The following is a 16,464-nucleotide window of genomic DNA, read 5'->3' as shown; positions in this document are numbered from 1 at the left end:
TCAGACGCTTTTCAATTCTCAAATTATAGGGTTTGTTCAGGATTCTTATTGCACTGAAATCTGATTTTTTATCGAATCTTACATTTCCAAATGATTTTCTTTCAAACGTTTGAAGCGTTTCGATAGTTCAGGACTCAATTGAATGCGAAACGTTTTGATGCTTTTAAATGTTGAATGTTTGATTGAAGTAACACTTTGAGTCCATTCCCTTTTGATTTCATTATTGCTTTTTAACGAAAACAAATCGTTGAGTTGTATTGCAATTCAGAAATTATCTGTTTAATTAACTCTTAACAGGGAAAGATCAACCTAAAGATGAACAGATACCGAACTGGTTTGAATGTAAAACTTGTAAAATCTAAGGATTCTACTTTTACTCTCCAGATGTGATTAACTGAATGTTTTGCTGTTTAAATGCTGAATGCTAATAGACTGGGAAACTTGGGATTGAAGTAATTATTGTTTGATTCAAGTTGAACAAGAACCAGAACATCACCTTTAGTTACTGACCATTCTCCTTACATTATGATAATAGTTAATGAATGCATGAAACAGGCAAAGAGTACAATAATGGTTGATAGAAATCAGTTTATTCTTGTTAATGTTCACTGGCATGTTCATTAAGAGTTTAATTTAATGGATAAGTTTTTTTACACAATTAAGAAAATGAAACATTCTGTTAACATTAATATTACCATATTAACCCAACATTACACGAGTTAAACTCAATTTCACCGTAAATCACTTTTGTCTTTTAATAAAACATTATTTTCCATGAAAAATTGTAACCATTAAGATGAACAAAAGATTGTTCAAATGTCTAAATTAAAGACACTTTATTAGCACTTTTCTCGAGTTGCAAGTAAATCATGTAAATTAAAACATTGTAAGTAAATAGAATCAAATATTTCCATTTCTTTCCAATCAATATTGAAATGGCTTCACAACAAATCAGATATTTGAGACTTCTCGTTAGCTTTACTCGAGTTCAGAAGTCATTCAATCCAATGCTAATTTTGCCTAATTTGTTTCTTGATTTGTTCAACTTATAACTGTTTGTCGACTTCAATTTAAATTGGTTAAATATCTGTGAATTTTACCTCAAAACCAGCGACTCTTAACTCACCTGTCAACCTCAGCCTTGACTTGAATAAACAAATTTGAATAATTGTTATTAACAAAATGAGTAAAGTCGTTGAAAAGGAAAGGTAAGGTTAAACTGATTACAATTAAATTGAGACTAAATTTTTACTTTACTCAATTTCAATTCAACCTTTTACACCAACAAACTCCTTAATCCAAGTTAATATGAAATGTTGAATAACAATCATTTCATTATTGCTTTTACTGGTTAACAGTTTCCATCTCGTAATGTGTCAACAAAAATTGGTTAACAGATTCAAATTGAAACCATTTTTGTTCACTTGAAATGTTTAGTTAACCAGAATAATGAAGTTAACCAAAAATAAATAAAACGTTTTGGCAAAAACAAGGAATCAAAGACAACATTGGACCATTTTGTGCTCTTTAAAATGGTTATCAGTTCAATTGAATCTGAATTGAATTGAAACGAGATGAAAAAAAGAGTAAAATCCAAATCAATTAACATTTTGAACAAATAGAGGTGCAAGAAGTAGAGCAATATGTTTCAAATTGTATTACAAGTTTAATTAATAAATAATTTATCCATTAAAATGTGCCAATTCAAGTTTGTCTGTCCAATGATGAATTAAGTGACACTTTGCTAATCAACAATAGAAGGTGAAAGTTTGCATGGCAAAATCATGTAAGTTTCAATCTTTCTCTTGAATCCAAACATTGAAGAGCCTTTAAAATCTTGAATCAAGTAGATGTTGATTAGATTTGATTATTCAACGCCATGAAAGGCAATTAATTTGTCTTCATTAATCGTCAACTCTAAACAACAAGAAAAGCAAATGAAAAATGTAAAAAGGTCAACATTTGGAAAGAAATGAACGAAAAAAGCATTTCCATTCCAACACTTGAACCTTTATTTGGTCAAATTAATTGTTGTAAAGCCTCTTAATTAAACTAGTTGATTACAATCGTGAAATGTAAATGTAAAAAAAGAAATGATGATTAAAGTGAAAATGATTGAGCATCGGCAAAGAACTCTTCATTTGAAAATGTTTCATGTTTATCTTTGGATGCTTCACAAGATTCAGTTACAAAGTTGCTAAAAATATGGGCAAAGAAGATGAAGGATGAAAAGAGGTTTTGATTAAAATGAACAGTTTATCATCAACTGAATCCTTTTAATGTCCATCCATTTGGTGCAATATCTTTTCATTAACTTGGACTTGTTTGTTTCTTTAATTTCAACTCCAAATTGAGATGAATATATTTTTCTACATTTTCAATTTTCTCTTGAGATTCATGGTGTGAGGAAAGCCAGTGGACAAATGATGGTTGAAATGATTGAATTGATCATCTAGATGAACCTCTTTACACACTCACTTACACCTACGAATGTTTAGAGTGTAGAGTTTAAATTTTCCCGCTTTAATTTGCACATCAAATAAAAATATTGATTACAATTGGGAATTGGAAAGTTGACAAAACTCTTTTTTTTTATTCAACATTTCATTTGGACGATATTTTGTAACACTATCATATAGACATGATTAGACACTTTTAAACCATCATTTGTAACTTTAACCTAATTGAGTTTGCTTAATAATTTAGTGATCAATGGAATTGGAATTAATTTATTTGGCTCAATTCAAGACCAAAACATGAAACGAAAAGCCATTTTGCCTTTTTCCCAACTCTTCATTAAGTTTTAAAGTTAATTTACTGATTATAATTAAACTGGACAATCTTGATTAGTTGAGGAACCAGGCGAAAAAAGAAAAGGTTTGCAAATCATATTTTCATTCATTATGATTAATTTGATGGAACCCTTTTGAATGGATAATAAATTTTCTAACAAGGAAAAGGGAAAGAATAGGTAAAAAAAGGGTTGAAATGTTTGGTGTAAAATTGAGGCTTGAAAAGCATTTCAACTTTAAAAAGATGGAAATGATGGCTGAAGGTGAACAAAAAGTTAATGTCAGAATAATTTGGATGAAAAACATGATTCTAATAAGATTATGATGTATCTAATAACATTGTAAAAGAGGTTTAATTTTATGATAATTTTTGGATAGTTGGAAGGAACAAACCAGAAAAGAGGAAAAAAATGTTGAATGAATGATAATGATATTAAAGCTTGTTAACTGTCTTTTAAGATGAGAAATGATAATAAAGAAATGGAGAGAAGATGAAAGATGGCAATGATTAGGATTGTGATGAGGAAGGTGATGAGGATGATGAGTCTGGCCAGCAGGCTTTTCATTTCTAATAATATTCATGTAAGAACTGCCCATAATTACTTTTGACATGGCAACCCATTTTAATTAGTTTAACCGAAAAACACTTTTTTTCTTCTTCTTCTCTCTGTTTTCAGGATAAAAGTTCTCCTTCTTGTTGTTGGTCAAAGTAAAGTTTCAAGTTTTACAAAATATTTCATTGATTGAATAATTTTGTATGGAAGAGCAAGGAAGAAGGCGAACAAGGAGAAGAGGAGAAAAGGTGAAGATGAGAAAAGGATGAATCTCTATGGAAACTGGCGAGATGAGAAGCAACTGAATACAGCAGGAAATGAAGAATGTCAAGATGGATGAAACTGTTTTTTAGAGTAAAGGGAATGTCCAACTCATCATTTTATCCTTTAACTTTAATGAGAATCAACTTTACTAAATCAATTTGCTTTTTACCTTATTTCATCCTTTTCCTTCTTCTTCTTCTTCCAATCTTTCCATTCTCATTCAGAGTAAAACAAGAATGAAACTCTTTTCTTTTTGTCTCTAGAAGAAGGAAAAAAAAGAGTTTTTCTTTTCCTTTTCGACAAACACTTTTGATTCGTTGAAAGACCGCCAAAAACAGGGAGTTAAATGAGGAAAATTTAATAGTTTTCAATTGAATTTTTCAATAAATTAAAGTGCGATTTGCCAAATCATTTCATTTGCATTCCTTTAAGACTAAATTGAGATTTGAAAGTTGCTTTATTTGTTCAACTTTTCATGCAATGAAAATCTTTGCTTTTTTTACCTTCCATTTAAGGTTGAAATGATAACTTGAAATGTAACATTTTACTATTAAAATATTGCTTTTGTTGTTATCCAAAGGTTTGCCTTCCCTGGACAAGTTACCTTGACTACTTGAAACTTGAAATTCATTGAATGTGAAAGTGAAAAGTAAAGGAACACAAAAAACTGCTTTTTCAAAGGAAAGATACTCAAGTAGCCTGTCATCTTCACCATAGCATCATCATCATCTTCTGAACTGAGTAACCTCTGAACCGTGAAATGACTTTCATATAAGCATACTTTCCCATCATTTCTTTGTCTCTATATTTACCTTTTCATTTCAATCAATTCAAATCAACATTTCAACCAAACTTGGAACAGAAAATTTCTCAAAATTTCTGCAAAGAGTTGCTCATTAGAATGGAAATTCATGAAAGCAAAAAAAGAACCAAAAGCTTCATTAATCTTTGACGAAACAAGAAAAATTCTGATCAATGCTCAGTTTCTTTATAAATTGATAAATGGTTAGAAGAAAAAAAGATTTTCTCGAATTTAATTTCTAATTAAAGACAATTTTTTAATCAACAATCAGCGTTTCAGTTGAGGTTGTTTTTGTTTTCCCTGTAAACTATCTTTTTAATTACAATCAGTTGATTGAGTGGTTTGACGTTTCAATGAAGATGCATTTGTTATCATCTAAACGTAACCTGATGCAAGGAAAGATGATGATGATAACACTGAATCTTGAACTGAATTGAGATGCTTTTCAAGAGCCTTTTAATTATAACAGAGAACAGTTTTCTTTCCTTTAATTATAGCTTTTTCACTTGATTGATTAACTTGACTGGACAACATTGAATCCACTTGATTGAGACACAAAAAAAGAGCGAAGCACAGAATTGCTCATTTTCATCATTTCCATCATCTTGTTCATCCACTCAACCCTTCGAACCTCATTTTTTTGTACCTTAAATTTCGTGAGTTTAATCACGAAAAGAAACGAAATTATTTGTTCCAATGGCAAACATGAAACTGAATCAGAGAGGAAAATCTTTTCAATTGAAACTGAATAAGAAAATTGTTTAACCATGCAATCAACTAATCAAGAAGACGAATAAGAAAATGTTTGATTAAAGAAGAATCGCATTTTCTTTGCAGAAACATCAAATGATTTACTAATTAAACATGATTCATGGAATGAGACAAAAAAAGAATTGCTTTTTTCCATCAGATTTCCTTCATGACATCACTTGTTTACCATGAAATTTTATCCATTTTTATTTGAATTAAGAGATCAAAAGAAAATTTGAATTCGATTCTTATTACGTTTTTTTTTCGTATTCAAACAAGAATATTTGCTTCCATGATTATATTAATAATAATATTAATAATGATAGCAAAAACTCCCAGTCTTTCTTGTTCTTCTTGTTATAAAGCAATTGCTTGTTGCAAAAGTGATTCAATTGTAACCATAATCCAATAGATGATGATAAATTTGGATCAACATGAGAATGTATGAAAAATTGAATCTGAAAGGAAACATGTTTTTTTCAAACTGAAAAATTCAATTCTTGGGATTCTTACAGAAGAGTAAAAATAAAAATAAATATTTTCCAACAATTTTTACTCCCAATGATGAGAATAGATTCTGAATCACTTTTCCCTCTTCCTTCAACAAACTAAATTCTTAGTCTATAAACTTGGAATTTATCATTAATCACAATTTCTTTTCTTGTAATACAAACTTGAACAAATGTTCAACCGACAAATCAACAGTAATAAAATGGATAAAATTGAAGAAAATTTTACTTCTGTTAATGAGTGGAGTAAAAATGAGCAAACATTGAAAAATGGTAAAACCATTGAAAGACAGTTAAAAGGGATTCCCTGATGAAAGGGTTTCAAGTTTCAGTTCTTAGTTCACAAACTTCAATTACTTTTTCAACATTTTAAAGGTAAATTAACCTGGCTTAATGTTGACTAAACACGCAACTTTTAAATGCTTTTAAGTAAACCTTAAGACAATTTAGTTCAATTGTTTCAATGAAAAAATTAAGGTAAATTTACTTTCAACCTTTAAACGTTCAATACCGATAATGATGTATTTTACTCGTATTTTAACAGGTAATTTGTTCCTTTACATGTTTCAATGTCATTCCAGTGTTTGATTGAATCCATTACCAGTAAACCTTTATCATGTTTAAGATGATCATTTGCACATTAAACAGCAACATGAGAAAATAATTTATTGATCAATGAAACTATGAAAAGGAAAATGATTAAAATGCATTTTTCTCTTCTTCTTCTCTCCATTTTACCATCTTTCAATGTTCATTAATTATTTGATCAACTGGCAAAAACAAAGCCAAATTGTGATGATAATTACAAAATGAATCAACTTAGAAGCGTAAAAATGTTCATTTCATGAATAATGTTATTTTTCCAGCCATAAATCATTTAAGTTATGTTTATTTTATTTATTATTTAATAATATTTTTTCCAAGTCTTATCCAAATAATATCTTAATCATTGCCAGTTTTGTGTTTTTTTTCACATCAAATTAACATCCGTTAGGTTTTAGGTATTAACATTCATTTGCCGGATTCAACATACAAATTCATGTTCTCATGTTTTTTGCCTTCATCCTCATCATTATCATCTTTTTCCTTTCCTTTTTTACTCTCGTCTAATATTGTTACCAACATCTAATAATTTCCTTGAAATATTCAGTTTATGAGTTTGTCTTTCCAATAAAGACGAGAAATTGCTTTTTTTTACGAATTTCTATTTTGCTCTTTCTTCTCCTTTTTTGCTTTCACCCAACATGGACTCATTTCCCGTTCAGTCACTAGGAAATTGTATAAACGGATGAAGATGAAGACGACATCCTCATCAACAATGAACAAGATAGAGATAAGATGAATCTTTTTTTATGTGTTGAACAACTAAACTCAAAGGATTGTTAATTAGATTAATTAATGTTGATTTTTTCTCTTTTTTTTCGACTCCGAGGTTTCTTTACTTGAAGAGGAACATGTTGATGATTCTGAAGATTTTTTCCTTTCATTATGTATTTCCAGTCTCAAGGAACAGTAAATTGTTATTACATGTTAACCTTTTTTTTCATTTCCCTGTTTACCAATTAATTTTCAATCTTAACCCATTTCACCAATTATGATTTAATTACAAATGTTGGGTTGAAATTGAAAAAAACTGATTTCTTTCTGTGAGAGTTATTTACATTAGAAGTGAAAATTAGCCAACATTTTCATTAACTATTCAATTCTAATTTCATCAAACTCAGGAAAGATTCAATTTTTTCGACTCAGCTTTTTCAGGATTTGGTCACTTTGGTTAGATAATATTTTATCAATCAAACTTGTTTTTCTAGGCAATTGGAAGGGAAAGCGTTTCAATCTAAATGACCATTTACTGGACCAAACAATTTTGCTGAGGATCAATTTGTTTCATTTATGTTGGTTATTTGATTGTTTGTCAATGAAATAAGTGATGAATAATTGAATGGATAAATGATGAGCAAAATGAACAAATCATTTTCATTAACTTTCAACAAGTTGATAAATTAAGTTAATAAAAAGAAAGGGAAACATTTAGTTTCCATAGGAACTTCTCACTCATTCAGATTCTCTAACCTTCCGCCTCACCCTGAATCTTTTTTTGCTCCTTAAGCTTATTTCCTTACATTCAAGTTTACTCTATAAACTGCATCATCATCAGCATCTTCATCCTCATCTTCTCACCCCGATCTTTTTATCTTCTTGCTCTTCCCAAGAAAACCATTTTTTGCCTTCTTTTTTTTCATCTATAGTTGAACAAGGGAAATGTTTATAGAGAGTAAGCATCTTTTTTTACACATTATCATCCTCTCATCACTTGAATCTTTTCTCACCCTGAAACATTTCCCCTGAGAGGATGAAGATCCAATTTTTTTCATCCTATTACCCTTACAAATGATCCATTAAACCTTATTTTTTTCTCATCCTTTTCTGTTCGCTTTTTTTCCTGTCAACTTGTTGCGGATAACCTAATCAAAATTGTTTGGTTTCCAGTGGTGAGTTGATCAATTGAGCTAAAACACTGAGGATAATAGACCAAGAAAAACAAGTTGATTAATAAGAGATTACAAAGGTTGGATAATCTGCGCCAATTGTTGATCTTCTGTCCATCTTGTCTCGATTGTCCAGCTTTTCATGGAATATCTTGATCTTTTAATGCCATCTTAAATGTCTTTCTTTATCCAAGGTTTGGACAGGAGTAATTCAGTAATGAGATAATTTAACCAATAATTTGAAAACATTGATCCAACAGTCATTGCCAGGATGATTGACTTGAGTTTTGATGAGACAACACAATTCCATGTTTAAGGATAACTGGTGTAATTCAGGATAGTTAAAAAATATCTCAATGATCCATGAGTTTAAATAATCAGCTTAACTGTTGATTAAAAATGTTAAAAAAATGAAAATTGAACTAAATTTGAGAAAGATTTGCTTAGACAACTGTGAAACAGATGATTGAAAAGGGGAATGAAAAGGGGTGTAAGCTGGTTGACAAAGAGGCGCTCATTTTAAAGTTGACCAACAGTTTTTCAAAATGTTTTAATTATCGATCCATTTTAATTAAAGGTTTAATCAGGATGTCGGTGAGTCGAGAAAAAAGTCTGAATATGTTGAAAATGTTGAGATAGATTGGTAATGTAAATATAATAAGTGTCACTGACTGAGAATGAACCTTAAGGGTAAATAAAGTCAATTGATGTTGAGCTTTAAATGATACTTTTTAACATTGGGTGATAATAAGAAGAGAAGTGAAGGAAGGAGTGAGAGAGAAATGGAAGAAGATGAAAATGAAAATGAAGAAAATGAAATGATTCAAATTGAGTGTCAATTAAAGTAAAACAAATGAAGAATCGCCTGAAGGCGTTAAACAACTAAATGCTATTCTCATTAAGAAGATGCTAAAATCAAGATTTATCATCATGATTATTATTGATGAGGAAAAGGGTAATTAGTTAGTCTGAGATGGAAACAAGAATATTAATAATAATGATGATGATGAATGAGAATCAATGTTGAGAGTCACGTTTCTATTGATTTATATTAAGGATCATTAACATTATCAAATCTCTTTCCGAGTTATTATTCATGATATTTAAACATTAACATCTATTTGTTTTACTTCATCAATTAACATCTCAATTGAATGATTGTCATTCTTGGGTTCAATATTAGATTCAAACATACATTCATTGCTGAATGACTTGAATAGTTGAATTCAATTATGGATTCAGTTCGGACTCATTTTGTATCAGATTCGGATCCAATTCCTAATTCAGCTTTTGATCCAATTTTGGTTTTGAATTTTGTTTAAATTTTGACTTATGAATCTGTTTACAGCTTCCAATTGGGAATGCACTTTGATTAACAATGGATCCAAAAGAAAGTTGATCAAGTCAAGTTGAATTGTTGTCCAAAGTCATGAAGTTGGTACAGTTTTTTACACAATGAGTATCATGCGACAATAAAGAGCTGAAAAAAGGAAGATGCTAAAAGAGGATTCTTTATCTTCCTGTTTCCTGTTTCATTATTCGTCTCCTTTTGTTGTTGTTTATTTGTTTATCTTGATCATCCTTTCAACTGGTCACCCTTCCTCTCCTTTGTCAATCATTACAAACATCTTATTAGGCAAACAAACAGGTTTGAAACTTCCGTCGAGATGTGATTATCAATAATGGCAATTAACATTTTTACATGAAACAAGAGCAGGAGCAACAGCAAAAATGGATGAAACCATAAATCGCCAAAAAATGAGATGAAGGAGAAGAGGTTGGCGAAGAGGAAGAAAATGGCCAGCAAAAAAAGTAACTTTAAAATAATACATAATATAAAGTATAATGTTGCTTTTATGTGGTTTAATTAATAGTGATGATGAAGATGATGAAGATAAAAATGGAAAAGAATGAATTTTCACCATCCTTTAACTCTTTTCCTTTTGTCCATTGGGAATCCATTTCATCCGTTTTTTGTAGCCAGGGAACATGAACTTGGTTAATAATGGTGTAGTTGTTGGCTTTATAAGACATAAAAATGAACCTTTCAGTTTATAATAATATTGATATAAATTATCTGGACAAGTATTATTAAAGTTGTTATTAATATTATTATTATGTTCTTAAATTCAGCTCTGCTCTCCTCTGCTTTTCATGTCTACCATTTTTATCCATTTTTGTTTCAATATTCAATTCCATTTATCTTAAAAAACTTGAAAGCCATTTATAACCATGAAGTTAAATTTGATTTCCATAATTTTTCATTCCAATCTGAATGTCCACTCCATTATTAAATTGGTCATTATCAATGGGTAATTGCATCTATTCAGGTTTATCTTGTAGTAGCTAATGGTATGGTGATATAAGTGAAGAGATGAAAAGGAAGATGATGAAGAAAGTGAGAAAGTGAGTGTTGCCAATGAATAGGCACGAGCCAAGAAAATGTTGAAAGAAAGTGAAGGAAGAGAACAGCAATCGAGAGATGTAAAAGGTCATTGATCGTTTGAGGTCAGGTCAATTTTAGCAGCTGATCAAGTTAAGATGGTTTAAAGGGTTCCCTTTCCAGTTACTTTTCACTATTCTTTGGGGTTTCCTTGACGTCAAAAAGTACCAAAACAGTTCATCTCAACAGTCTAGTGACATTTATAAAAGGCAGATGAGAGAGAAAAATGCAAGATGATAAGTTAGTGAGTCCATATGAGTGAGTATATGTTACCAGACGGAACATACTTTTTCCTCAACTCTTTTTATTCATTCATTCATTCATTCATACCTTTTCTTTTTGCTTTCTTGACTAAAAACACTTTCTTGTAAGAAACCATAAACAGAGGGTCATTTAATCATTCATTTTAACCCCAAAACGACAACTTTCATCCTTGAAAGGGTCAACTGGACATGCCTATTTGTGCTGTTGTCCATAAACCAGCAAATAAATAACCAACAATTAACAAAATCGAGCATTAAAATGTTAGATCCATCCAGTCGAAGAGTGTAGGGGAAACATGTTGACCAACATTTTGGATGACTTGCGATTTCTGATTACCATAGAACAGTCGATCCATAATTAAGCTTTAACCATGACTTTACCATCAAGCTATCAACAGGAGAGTAAATTAACCAAAGGCCTAAAAGAGTCAGACGATACTTGTTGGGTTAGCAGATTATAACTGGATCACGCACATAATCTTCAGATGTTAGAAATGGTCAAAAGCAGTGAATTTGTTATTACTTGATAACAATACTTACGAATACAACTCTGTAGACCCATGAACCATTAAAATTCTGATGTAATCTTAAGCAAAGTTACATCAAAGCCAAAGTACCACCACATGCAAACTCAACGTTTAGACACGCCAGTCAAACCATGCTTTTCACATGAAGATGTAGAAATTTCGATAGCACAAAAAAGAAGGTTTTTAGCACAAAATTACCAGGTTGAGACATTAATTAAAGATAAATGAAAAGAGGTAAGAAATTGAAAAACAAATGAAGCATTAATAATAATCTTACAATAATATCAGAAGAATGAGTTTCCTAAGCAGACGTGTTATGAAAAAGCGAGGGAAAATTTGAGGGAAAGTATGTTAATTAAGATCTTTAAATTTGAGTGAAATGACAAAACCCAGTTTATTTGTAGAAATAAATGAACTGAAATCCAACAGATTGTGATCAAATTTAAATCAATGACAAGTTGCCAGAAAATACAATGAATGACTGCAATGAAACTGCAAGATTACCCATATAAATGGCATGATTTATAACATTGAGATGTGATAATTGACAGGAAATATAAATATCTTGATATTGTAAACAAAATATAAATCATTGAGAACAAGATAAACATTAAAAGGGTTAACCACAACAAAACAACTTCTTTCTAGAGGAATCTTTCAATGAATAAAGGTGATAATTTGGAAGCAGTGTTGATGGCAGAAAATAAAAATAATGCAAAAAGTCAACAATAAACATCAACAAATCATATATAAAATATCTGTCAATAATAAGTTAAAAATAAATGGGAAAACAATTGAATGATAAATATCGCATCTTGAGCTGTAACAATATTTTCACAGGTTTAACCAGACAATCTAAGGAAGCAAAAAATCGCATTTTGATCAACATCATTTGTTATCGGAACTGTATTCCAATTGTACAAGATTTGAAAAAGTCAAAGACAATAGATTTACAGAATTGACTGAAATTCAATTTCAGTGAAAAGTCGATATAAATTGAAGCGCAAAAAATGAAGAAGCGAATGGTTTAAAAGATGAAAATGTAACAACAATTTGGATAAACTCACATCTGGCTGATTGACAATCAAAATTGTTGATGTAAGCCACTAACGGATGATACTCTTGATGTAACCTGACAGTCTTCATCTCATCTTCATCTCTTTCCTTCCCTTCAACATTATAACTTTCCATTTTTCCTGCGGCCAAAAGACAGCAAAAGAAATAAGTTTAACGAGATTTTTACTTACATATTAACTGTAAATCATTCAACACTTTACTTTCTTCATCCTTTTCATCATTCCTCTCATCCTTCTCATCCTTTTCATCATCATTATCATACTTAACCATGTTGATCATCTTATGAGCATAAAGTTAACAGAAAAAAATCTCATTTTAAGTTCATTTAACACCAATAATTAACAACTATAAGACTACAGAGTTTAATCAGAGCAAGAAGTTGAAAAGCCTTGGGAGTTTATTTTATCATATAATAATGATGATAAAAACAAAAGTATTTCAATTCTCAGATGATTCAGAAACTGAACAAAGTTGAACACTTTTTTTCCAAATCTTTTTTTTATGACTTTCCAAGTTTCAATTTTTTGCTCAACTTTTCTTTCCTTTTACCATTTTCATCAGTTTAAAGGTTGTCTTCATGATTGCAGTATCACATGATTCATGAAGCTTCAGGGTACATCAATGATTCTTTTCATGTTATTTTCATTTTCAGTTGGAATAAATAGATTTCTATTGCTGTGATCAATCATGAATTTATCCATCAAAGAATTGAGATTAGAAATTATTTTTTCAACAAAATTTTGCTTTTCTCACATAAAGATTTTCTAACATTTATCATTTATCATTTTATTCATTACAGATGATTGAGTGAAAGGAATTTGTGAAATCAAGTTTTTCTTCTTTAAATTACGGTCCAGTTGATTATCACAATTAACTTACCTTCTCAAGATGACAAATGAAAAAGGAAAAGCGATTAAGCTCTGAAAAAGAGAAGAAGAAAAAATGAAAACTAAATTGATTCGATATAACTGGGAGTGAAACAAGGAAAAGTGAATAATTGATGAAAGACGCGAAAAGCTGTTTAACATAAAGACAATTGACCTTTTAGTCGAAAGGAAAAACAAAACAAACTGTTTTAGGTCAATAACACGATGACCTCGAATGGTCAAAGTGTGTCCATAGTAAATAACAAGACTGGACACGAGTCAGACAAGCTGTAGACTTGCGAACCCGCGAAACAAAACATTTTCTTAATCATGTTTTTCCTTTTCCGATTTTCACCATCTTTTCCATTCTCTTTTTCTCCTCATCCTTTTTCATCCCTTTCTTTTCATCCTTTTTTTCTGATCTGCCGTTCCAAAAAAGTAGGCCAAAAAAACATTTACTTATGTTGCGGCAACAATGCAATTCTTAGACAATCACAGAAGATGAGGGAAGAAAAAGATGAAGGAGAAGATAAAAGATGAGGCTTAGAAGGGGTCAAACGGTCTTTACCTCACCTGTCCAAGAGGGAAGTGAGACGTACGCGTGCCAAAAGGGAACGTGCCAAGGAGAAAGAGAGAAAAGAGAAAAAAAAGAAAAGAAATTTTTACCCGTTAAAAGAGGTTGAAACGGGTAAAGCATAATAAGGAAGATGAGGGAAGTCGAAAGGGCTGACCTGGCGAGTTGAGACAGCGAGTCAGACATTGCAAGATGAGAGGGTAAAGAGAGGGAGGAAAGAAGATGAAAAGAAGAGAAAGTGGATAAACAGCTGTTGTAACGGCCTTACATTAACCTCTTCAGTTAACCTCTTAAGTCTACCTCTGTTTACCTCTTTCAATTACCGTTGACCCTTCAAATCTTAACTTTTATTTCCCTTCAACATTGTTTTCATTTTCATCTTTTTTCTCACTTTTTTTCCCTTCCATTCATCAAACTTTGAACTCGCTTTTTTTTATTGCCTCAACTCTTGGTGGTTAAAGAGGTTGAAAACTCTTGAAATGAATAATGTCTATTCTCATGTCTATTAACTTCATGGTTAATTAATTGAAGGATAAACTTGGAATGAACCGAGGCTCGTTTAAGATTAATGTAAATTATTTATTCCTTAAAGTCTCTCAGGTTATTAATCTCTCTCTTTGCACCCTGAACGAGTTCATCATTTTACCTTTCAACTTGTGTTCATTTACTATTAAGATAACCTTTTGCCTTCTAATTGGTAAATGATTAATATACAAGAAAAGCGTTATAAAAAATTTGTTCAACTTTTTAAGTTTACTTTTGCGTGAGATGAATCAGTTTAAAATCGGAAATCGATTTGAAAGGTTCAGTTTGTTGTTGTTCATGATTCAAGGAAATGATCAACATTTATTTTCGCTCATTTTAAATGTTCCTTTTGCGGTTAATCATTTAAGAACAAATTATTCATTGAAGTTTCCAGTTTATTAGATTATTTAGAAAGCTTTCAATGATTTCTTTTCATCATATTATGATGATGATAATGTTTATGATGAAAGACGAGAATCCCACCTGTCCAGCTTTATGAGCGTAACGCGTGTTATGGGCGGATTGATGGATGAAAAAAGATGAGGAGAGAAAGTAACTCCTCTTATGTAAATGTAAGGGTGAAATGATGATGGGGAGAAGAAGAAGAGAAGAGAAGAGAAAAGTAAATGGAATAAGACTTTTTATAAGTTGGATTATTTTTCTTGGGATTAAAAGAACTCTTTAAACTCTCTTTTTTATTCATCTTGAGCTGATGCGTGTTGAGTACGCGCGAGTATTTGGCACGAGCCAAGAAAAAGGGAAGTTGAAGGGAAAAGCAGCTGGACTCTTATAACGGCCTTCACTTTAATCTTGTTGACCTTACAAGATATTTAAAGTCTGTTCATCATCAGAAAACATTGATCTTGTCAAGTAATTTTCGAGCAACAATTTTCACTTTTTTTTCATCAAATGTGTAATTTGCAAGAAAAAGATGCAAAAATCGAAAATCTATTTTTTCGATCAAATTTTTTTTCTCCTCAAGATCGGGTTAATGTTAACGTTTATTGGTAAAAGTAGAAAGATGAAGGCAAAGAGAGAGAAGATAAAAGATGAAGGTTTTCTTTGATAAAAGATGAGGAAAAGATGAAGAAGAGGCGAACCACGCGACTAAAGTAACTAGAGCGATTTATTATACAAAAGAATAAAGTTATTCCCTCGACGCCATTTCTCTTTCTTTTTCTTCTTCATCTTCTTCTTTTCTCTGTTTTTCTGGAAGAAGAAAAAAAGAAGAAGAAAGTGAAGAGAAGAGGAAGAATAGGTGGTTTAGGAAGATGATAATGATGAAGAGGAAACAGTGGGAGAGAAGAAGAAGAGAAAAGGAGAAAATAATGAAAGCGAGTCAATATGAGGGATGCAAAGATGATGTTGATGGGGATAAAGATGATGATGAAGGGAGGGTGGAAGAGGTGGACACTGTTGAATGGAAAGAAGATGAAGGAGGAGAAAAGAAGAGAACAAGATGAATCCCGTTACCGATCAAACCTTTTCTTTGATCACATTAAAGAAGATATTTTTCCTTCTCTCTTTTTCTCTCTCTTTATTCCAAAAGCATATGATCTTGAGATGATGAGAATAATGATGAGAAGGATGATGAAGAGGAGGGAAAAGATGGAAAAAGGGAGATCTTAGAGTTCGGTAAAAGTGATCGTTGAGCCCAGACATAATCTTTACTGTTTCTCATTCAATCTGTTGAGCTTTTTTTGCACCAAAATAAACAACCTTTTCCTTCGAATCAGTTTTTACTCTTGTTTTTCCCTTTGCCTTTTCTCATCATTTTCAAAACTTTTTCATCGTCTTAATCAACACTCATTGCTCAGTGTTATTGTGCATTTGTGTTCACTGACTTGGATTTAATTAAAGACGCAAATGTTTTTTTGTTAACTTTTCTGGTTCAATCAATTGTTGGATACAATTTTTAGTCAAGAAAAGGTAAGTTTATTGTTTATTGCAATTCAATGTTCAGTGGTTCACTTGAACTTTCAGTTGACTGTTTATCCTCTGTTACCTGCGGGTTTCACCAGTCAACTTT

General features: G+C 31.0%; 1 long non-coding RNA gene across 3 annotated transcripts; it reads right to left on the bottom strand.

Moving 5' to 3' along the window:
- Positions 1–7,128: 7,128 nt before the first annotated feature.
- On the bottom strand, positions 7,129–11,913 carry LOC107371800 (uncharacterized). 3 transcript variants are annotated; one of them, XR_001570883.3, is made up of 4 exons: positions 11,407–11,664; positions 10,934–11,285; positions 9,356–10,793; positions 7,129–8,546 (listed from the first exon to the last, which is right to left on the bottom strand). It is a non-coding gene; the product is annotated as an uncharacterized LOC107371800 (long non-coding RNA). The 3 variants fall into 3 exon arrangements; XR_016199516.1 differs by lacking the exon at positions 7,129–8,546 and adding an exon at positions 11,671–11,913 and having other exon boundaries at positions 8,675–10,793; positions 11,407–11,527; XR_016199515.1 differs by lacking the exon at positions 7,129–8,546 and having other exon boundaries at positions 8,675–10,793.
- Positions 11,914–16,464: the final 4,551 nt, after the last annotated feature.

Source organism: Tetranychus urticae, chromosome 3 (assembly GCF_039701765.1).
Source record: "Tetranychus urticae isolate SD_2017Ah chromosome 3, NJAU_TeUrti_SD_1.0, whole genome shotgun sequence".
In the NCBI taxonomy this organism is placed as follows: domain Eukaryota; kingdom Metazoa; phylum Arthropoda; class Arachnida; order Trombidiformes; family Tetranychidae; genus Tetranychus; species Tetranychus urticae.
The sequence above is the reverse complement of the archived record's forward strand: the minus strand, read 5'-3'. Positions and strand labels throughout refer to the sequence as shown.